General features: G+C 49.0%; 1 long non-coding RNA gene across 4 annotated transcripts in view; it reads right to left on the reverse strand.

Moving 5' to 3' along the window:
* Window positions 1-6,144: 6,144 nt before the first annotated feature.
* The window catches only part of LOC114485104 (uncharacterized), a 10,676-nt gene continuing 8,161 nt past the window's right edge, over window positions 6,145-8,659 (reverse strand). For all 4 annotated transcript variants that reach the window (XR_008616715.1, XR_008616714.1, XR_008616716.1 and 1 more), the window contains exon 3: window positions 6,145-6,455. This is a non-coding gene — a long non-coding RNA (uncharacterized lncRNA). The remainder of the gene's footprint in view (window positions 6,456-8,659) is intronic.

Consider the following 8,659-nt stretch of genomic DNA (forward strand, 5'->3'; position numbering starts at 1 on the left):
GGCCTGCGTACCACAAAAAAAAAAAAAAAAAAAGAGGTGGAGTCCACAGCCTGCCCCTCCAGTCGGGGGATGGTGATCGTGGCTGCCTCAAGGAGGAAAATGAGGAGGAAGGGATGCTGTGTGGCTCCTGGGCTGGGTTAGAAAAGGCCACACAGGGACTTCCCTGGCGGTCCAGTGGTTAAGATTCCATGCTTCCACTGCAGGGGGCGTGCGTTCAATCCCTGGTCAGGAAACTAAGGTCTCCCATGTGGCAGAGCGTGGGCAAAAAACCCAAAAAACAAAAAACCCCAAAAATAAATAAATTAATTAAAGTCTTATTAAAAAAAAAAAAAAGAAAAGGCCACACAGCTTCTGCCTGTCTCACTTGGGACACTTGCTCTAGGACCCTTGAGCCACTATAGACGGAGTCAGCTGCTCTGAGGCGGCCGTGGGGAGAACAGGATGCCCCAGAAGCCCAGCTGTGTGAGTCTTCCCTGCCCAGGCGCCAGATGTGAGAGCAAAGAAGACTTCGTTCAAGGGAACCCTCACCCCAACTGCCTGATTGAGCATACATGGGAAGCCCGGCTGAGAAAAATCAACATTGTTATTGGTTGAAGACACTGTTTGGGGGATGGGTTGTTACATCACAATGAATAACGGAAACAGAGGTTCCAAGAAGTGTTGGATCTTACTCAAGGTCACATAACTAGTAAGAAGGGAAGCCAGAGCTGGAATCTGAACCCTGGGTCTTCAGTGTGGGGACATTGGGAAGCCTACAGTCTTTTCTGCTACAGCACAAAAGAGTTCATGTTGCTTGGTAAACAAAAGGAAGACGTCGATCTATGACAGAACCCTCCTTGGTTCCTACGTGACTTTTCCCAGTGTATCAGTAAGTGCAGGCAGGCTCACAACCCTCTCAGAGAGGTGTAAGTGGGCCCCACTGCATGAGGCAGGCTGAGAGATGGGCAGGGAGACTGTTCTATCAAATCATGACTCTCTAAGTGTAACTTCATCCCAAATGTTTAGAAAAGTCTCATCAGAAGGCACAGACTGGTTTCTGCACCACTTGGGAAATTAGGGGTCCTGGTCATAATAAACAGGTCTCCTCTCCTGTTCCCCACATTCCACAGCCTCGAAGCCTGTGTTCTTCATATCCCCCTCACTCTCCCCAGCATGGGGCTGCCCCGCAGATCTGCAAATACCTAGCCTTCACCTGCTACCCTCCCTTCCTGGACCAGCGGTAGATACCATGACACAATCCCAGCATCCTTTGCTACCAAGCCTGCCCGAGGCCTTGACCTTCTGATCACAGGAATCCGGGCAGCATCTGCCTGCTGGTCACTGTTGGGAATGGCCACCCGACACGTGCTTTGATTTCAGGAATGTTGTGGTGCCAGCTAGACGCAGCAGGCTCACCTGTGTAAACATCGTCTAGGGCCGCTTTCATGTTGCAAAGGCAGAGTTCACAGTTGCAATGGAGATTCGATGGCCCACAAAGCCTAAGGTAGTTACCATCCAGCTCTTTGCAGAAAAAGTATGGCGACCCCGAGTAGGTAGAGGCAAGGCATGTTCAAATTTTTTTCTCCCAGAATAATAAAGTTGTCAATAAACTTATAGAGTATATGTTTCTATTCGCAAAAAAGAAGTGTAAATGGAGTCATCTGAAATTTTAAAATAAGGGAATAGAGATATCTAGTGATTGTGGGAGTCAAATAGGACTAACCTCAAGGGTTACTATACCTAGTTAACTCAATCTTGGTTGGAAAACTTAAACTCTCTTCCTAGAGCCTCCTTGGGCTGTGTTTCTCTGGTGTCCGGTCTTCAAGGCTACAGGGAGTCCATGCAGGGGACGCTAGCCCTCCGCAGGAGGATGCCAGCACAGGGGGTTGCTAAGAGCCCTTCCAGATGGATGCTGTGACATCACACCTCATCTTTCCCTCCCTGGGCTCAGGGTGGGAAAGATGGAGAAAGATCCGGCAGCTTTGCCTTCTCCATCTGCCCCCTGACTCCCACCTTCCCATTAGGATGTGGTTACCGGGGACGCTCAGTCCCCTCAGCTCCCAGCCCCTCTAGGTCGGGCCCCTGTCCTAATGAAGAGTTAATTAACATCAAAAGCATTGGTTCAGCCCACTGCTGCTTTTCATAATCACTGCCCGTCCCCAGCAGCAGCTTCAAAGCTGCCTCGCCCTTCAGAACACATTACTCACACGAAGCTACACCCTCCCTATGTTTTTCAACTGCAGATCGCCTGCCTTGTCTGTCACCCACACAGGCACCCCCTCTCACTGCCTGCAAGGGGGGAGCTCTGATGCAACTGGTAACTATTAGCCCTCACCTGTGTGATCAACAGACCGGGTTAGGAATCAGGAACCCCGTCCTGCTTCACAAACAAGTGTGTTGCAAGAACAGTTAGGAGACCAAGGCTGGTCCTCTTCTTATCAGACGAGTAGCTCAAAGCCTCGCCGTGGGAAGGGGCGGTCCGCCTTGAAGGAAGAGGCCTCCACCCCCAGCCCCATGGCCTGGCGAGCCTGGAGAACCTGCACAGATTTGAGTTCCTCATCCCAACTGATGACCGTTCCTTCCCCTGATCGTCACGTGGGGTCAGATCCCCGATGACTCGAAAGCAAGAGCAGCAGATTTGGGCTTTGTCTCGGCAGGGTCCTGGGGTGGAGGGGTGTGTGAACCAGACTCTTCGTTTCTGCAAGTTGATCTTTAACATCCGCAAAATGGCCATGAGCTGTCCCCAAGTAAACCCTGGCTCAGCCCAAAACACCTGCAGACTTTCGATAGTCCCAAACCCCGTGCTCTGATAGTCACAGCGAACATGAACTTCACGGGGTCGCCACTTTCAAAGAGAGCCAATGCCAAGCTCGCTCACCCTGCCTGGCCTCTCGCTCCTTCCCAAGGAAACCACCATAAAGGCACTTGCCCACACCTCCGGTCTCTCCCTGTGCCTCTTAACCAACCCCGTGCTTCCTTTGGGTGGCCCTATGTGGCATGCAGTGTTCTCCCCAGGGAACTGAGTATAAAATTATAAAGCTGTACACCTCCTTCTGGTTTCTTTTGCTCTGCATCAGGCCTCACCATACCCCACCCAAATTCATATGGTTTGAGCAAGTGCAGATCAAGATTCTAAAACTGTGACAGCCAAGGGGTCACTAACAGAGGGACGTGAGTGGAGGAAGTGAATTGGAAGTCAGGAGAAAATTCCAAGAAAGAAAAGGATCTTACTGAAAAGAGATGATCACAGACTCAATTCCTTTCTTTGATTTAATAGGCTTAATAGATGAGTTGGGAATTTGCTGGAGATACTTTTCATCCAGATTTCAGGGAGGCACATAATGTGACAAACTTATGAAGACGTTGGGGTGGTGTATATCCTTCCAGGTGGGCTGGAAACCAACTGGACAACTCTAATAACCAAGGACTATTGATGACAGGCAGTTGTCACCTGGAAGGTGGTCGGAGCCACTCACCAGACTTCAACCGTGACTTGGGGGAAGGGGTGGAAGGCAAGCTGACCTAATTTGCAAACGCCATGAAGTTGAGTACAGAACTCAACAAGCTGCACGACGAAGTCGGGATCCGTGAGCCTCTGACCTGGACAACAGCCCAGCCTCGTGATGGAGCACAGATTCCCTGGACTGAGTCTCCCTGGGCTCAAATCCCAGCTCCGTCACTTACCAGCTAGCTATCTTTGGCAAATTGCTTGGGCTCCAACCATCACTAAGTGAGTATCTCCCTCATTAAATCAATGGGTGGGAGGGGAAGTGGGGGGCGCAGGGACGGGTAGTCTCTGTTGAAGTGGTGGAAAGCCGACACGGAGGCCCTGTTCTAGACAGGAAAGCAAGGCATCCACGTGACTCTGAGTCCCTCAGGCTTTGTCTATAAAGAGAAGCATGACGTCTGAAAGTTTGATGGTTTTCCATGTTGGCCAGGAAACCCCCAGGAGCAGAAGCCTGGCTTGGAGAGTGAGCCAGGTGAGGGGTGGCAGCTGTCACCCCTCGTGGGGCTGGGAGCACAGAGAGGGCAGGTGTGGCCTGTTGCAGGGAGGGGTAGTCTGAAAGCCCCAGAGGGAGCGAAGAGGAGGTGTGGGCTTCTGCATGGGTGGACTCCCAAACCCAGCAACGGAGCAGAGCAGGGTGTGGTCTTGGGAATGTCTGGGTCAGATCCTCGGTCACCATCACCATCCCAGGAAATGAGACATCCCAGCAGAGTCAGTGGGCAATTCTAGGCTGACGGGTTGGCAAGAAGGCCGGCCTGGGAGCTGGGCCAGTGTCTAATCTCACTGCCGGGCAGCCCCATCAGCACCCTAGCTCTAAGTGAGTCATGAGTCACCTTCGGGAATGCCACTCCCCATCAGTCCTAAAAGCCCAGCATGTGCTGACAGCAAGACGTGATTAAGACCCCAGCCCACCTACTAGTTGTATGATTTGGGACAAGTCACTTAATACTGGGCTGGCCAAAAAGTTTGTTCGGGTTTTTCCGTAACATCTTACGGCAAAACCTGAACGATCTTTTTGGCCAAGCTCAAAGTGTGCAGCTGTGTACCGGGAACATCCTACTTCCCAGGGCCACTGTGAGCCTCAGATGAACTAATTATAGTAAAATACTTAGCACAGTGCCGGCCACAGAGCAGACTCGACAGTAAATGCCTTTCTCCTCCTCCACCTCCTGCTTCATATTTTGCAGAAGGAGACAGAGTGGGACACTTAGCAGGGAGTTTTTGCTTGTACACAATTCATTCTTCACAGCTAATCAAGCTGAAGAAGCCTGGGAATAAAGTTTGAAACAAAGGTTCATAAAGTTCTTTGCCCAGGAAAAAAATGGGGCTTTGGGGGTGAAGGGAGTTGAGTGAAACCTGAGACAAGAGCCCATCGCTGTGGCCTGGAAGGAGCCAGACCATGAGGACTGCAGTCCTCCAGTGGTGCCAGTTGTCAATCCCTACCTTTGAAGTTGCCCAGGGACCACGGAGGTCCCATCAGGGCTGGGAAAGCCCAGACAGTGCCCCTAGCTAGCGGAGGTTTGCAGAGCTCGAAAGCTCAGCTCCCAGCCTCAGGCCACTGGGGCCAGAGCTGCATATCCTTGGTTGCTGGGACTTACCTAGGGGGCTTTTGCTTTCCATTTATCCTCGGCTTCCTTAGTATTTCTCCACATAAACTGGTAAACTGGATGCATCTGGCAAATGTCAGCCATCTAAGTTGTTTGAACATGTGCACCTTCCAAAGGGGGAGATCCCGGAATTACTGAACCCTGGGTGCCCTTGGAGTTCATCTAGACCTAAGAGACTCCTTCAGAAAGCAATTAAAGAATTAGACCCTCACTCACACATAACTGCCTATTCATACAAAATTTTCTTTAAATTTCAGGGATTTCACAAAATCCCCCACCATAGACCCATAGATCCCACATTAAGAACTTCATTCGAGCCCTTCGGGCTGCAGATTGGTCAGCCAAGGTCACACAGGGTATAGTGGCAGAACCAGGGAGCAGATTTCTCGCCGTGCCTCTTAATACTTGTATCCAGAGAGGTGCCATCCTGGCCAAAAGGTGGGGTCATCTGCATACAACCTCACCTTTGCCTCCTACACCTGGGGAAATAGCTGGGCATCTCGCCAGCTGCCAGAGCCCTTCTTCACCACTAGGTGGCGCCTGTGCCATGTGTTAGACTGGAGTTACAGACAAACACCCTGGAAAATCAGAGGTGCTCCACCTACCTACCTCTCCTGATTACAGATGGGTAAACTGAGGCCAAGAGAAAGCAAAGGACTCCTCGAGTTATTCTGAGACATTATCTTCCTCCTTTATGATATACAGTCTTCCCCTTCCAGTCCCAAAGGGCATTTCGACTAGAATCAGTTTTCACGATGGAACCTTGGGTTTCATGGAAGTTCCATGGGGAACAGGATTGGGGGAACAAGGCTGTCCCCAGACCTCCAGACCTCCAGACTAAGCGAGCAGGGCACAGGCCTCTGAGCCCCTCGCCTTGTGCTGCCACCAGACCAGCCCCATTTTACCTGTTTTATATACTGGGCTACTACCTAAAATTTCATGTGAACAAAGGGTTCTGTGGCTAAAACAGTTTGCAAAGCCCTGGTTTCAGTGGATGCTGAGGATGGCTATGGCCCAGGAATTCCACAACTTCACTCCAAGAATCTATGTGGCTTTAGACCTTTAATAGTTTCCAAACTGGCAAAGGCATGCGGCCCTCTGATAATCTGGAAAAATTCTGGGGAGGCACCCAGCCAGCCGGGGCAGAGCTGGGACTCAAAGCAGGCAGGTGTCCTGACCTCAGGCCAGTGCTGGGTCAACAGCATCAGCAATGCAGGTTACATGAGCACCTGCTACGCCCCAGGGCTTGTCACTGTGCTTGCTCAGCGTCATCACGTCTGTTCTTTAATCCGCTTGTCCCAAGGTTCAGCACTGTAAGAATTACCTCCCCGTGTTACAGATGAGGAAACCGAGGCTCAAATGATCTGTTTAAGAGAGAAAAAATAAGTCACATATACTCAGGGGTGGAATTATTTTGGACTCCCAGTTTCTCCGGAGGAACTCAAGAAATGTAAGGCTTATACTTGTGGTCCGGTAACTACCCTGCCCCATGAGGATGTCTCTCCACCCCTCCCGCCACACGTGCTCAGTTCTTCCTTCTCTCCCTCCCACCTGGCCATCCCCAGCCATACTCTTTTGTTTGTCTGTTTGTTTTTTGTTTGTTTGTTTTTTGGCCGTGCTGCACGGCATGCAGGATTTTAGTTCCCGGACCAGGGATCGAACCTGTGTCCTCTGCAATGGAAGCACAGAGTCCTAACCACTGGACCGCCAGGGAAGTCCCAGCCGTGCTCTACTTGACATCAGTCAACCACTAAAAGACATGGACTCCCGGAAGCTTGAGGCCTGAATCGGGCAGAAAGCTACCCAAGCCCCACACGCCTCCTCAACTCATCATGCCTGCAAGTCCACCACTAAGAGTGTCAGTACTTGGGGCTAAAGTCTCTGGAAAGGCACACGTTTTAATCTAAAGTCAGACATCAGTCAGATATTTGAATCCCAGAGTGAATGAGTATCCAATCTTTTCCAGAGAGCAAGGAGAGAAGAGAAAAACTATATGAAAGTTCCTGGAAAACCAGAGGGGATCCCTCCTGAAGGAGGAAGAGTGCAGGGTGCAGATGCTCTGAGCACCAAGAACTATCCCCATTGACTCAGAGGGGCACCCTCACCCCCCAACGTTCCTATTTTTAAGTGTCTGTTCAGGGCCAGGCCCTGTGCTGGGTGCAGCTAGAAACACCTATAAGATGCAGCTCTTGCCCTTGGGGAAGGGAGAAGCACATAAATACTAAACTAGGTGAGGGGCAATAATAGAGGGCCCTCCGTGGTCCTGTGGACACCCAGAGCAGAGGGCATTTCCTCTCCTGGGGACTCAGGGAAGGCCTAGAGACTGGCGTGGAATCAGGAAGGATAAGTTTAGGCACTTCCAGTTTTTGTGGGACCTGAAGATCATACAGGGGTGTGTGTGTGTGTGTGTGTGTGTGTGTGTGTGTGTGTGTGTGTCTGGCAGGGGGAAGTGGGAAGCCTCTTAGGTAGAAGAATACAAAACTAAATTTGAGTAAAACATCTAACATTGATTTAGAACAAGAAAAGTAATCACAACAAATTACAATTTTTTGAAGCTGGAAAATATTACCAACTTCACAAAAATCAGAGCATAGTATTTTTATTAATAGAATGTCTGACATCTTTCAAATACTTTTGCCTGCATAATCTTTGACAGCCTCTGCACAGGACAATAAGTTGATGAGATGAATTTTTTTGGTAGAGAGAATATAGAGATAAATCAGTCTTTCCTCTAGCAAGGTGGATAAGAAAAAAGTTTTTTTGTTGTTTGATAATGTCACAACTTATTATTTGCAAAGTCAAATAAAATTTTAGGATTGTTACCTATTTGGGAAAACTCTATCAAGGATAGCAGGGAAGTCCCTTAAATTCTCTTTATTTTTTTTATTTTAGTTTTTTTAACATCTTTATTGGAGTATAATTGCTTTACAGTGTTGTGTTAGTTTCTGCTGTATAACAAAGTCAATCAGCTATATGCATATGTATATCCCCATATCCCCTCCCTCTTGTGTCTCCCACCTCTCTAGGTGGTCGCAAAGCACTGAGCTGATCTCCCTGTGCTATGCAGCTGCTTCCCATTATATATCTATTTTACATTTGGTAGTGTGTGTATGTCAATGCTACTCTCTCACTTCGTCCCAGCTTACCTTTCCCCCTCGCCATGTCCTCAAGTCCATTCTCTACGTCTATGTCTTTATTCCTTGTCCTGTTCCTAGGTTCATCAGAACCATTTTTCTTTTTAGATTCCATATATATGTGTTAGCATACGGTATTTGTTTTTCTCTTTCTGACTTACTTCACTCTGTATGACAGATTCTAGGTCCATCCATCTCATTACAAATAATTCAGTTTCATTTCTTTTTATGGCTGAGCAGTATTCCATTGTATATATGTGCCACATCATCTTTATCCATTCATCTGTCGACAGACACCTAGGTTGCTTCCATGTCCTGGCTATCGTAAATAGAGCTGCAATGAACATTGTGGTACATGTCTCTTTTTGAATTATGGTTTTCTCAGGGTATATGCCCAGTAGTGGGATTGCTGGGTCATATGGTAGTTCTATTTT

This window comes from Physeter macrocephalus, unplaced genomic scaffold (genome assembly GCF_002837175.3).
Source record: "Physeter macrocephalus isolate SW-GA unplaced genomic scaffold, ASM283717v5 random_527, whole genome shotgun sequence".
NCBI classification, from domain to species: Eukaryota; Metazoa; Chordata; class Mammalia; order Artiodactyla; family Physeteridae; genus Physeter; species Physeter macrocephalus.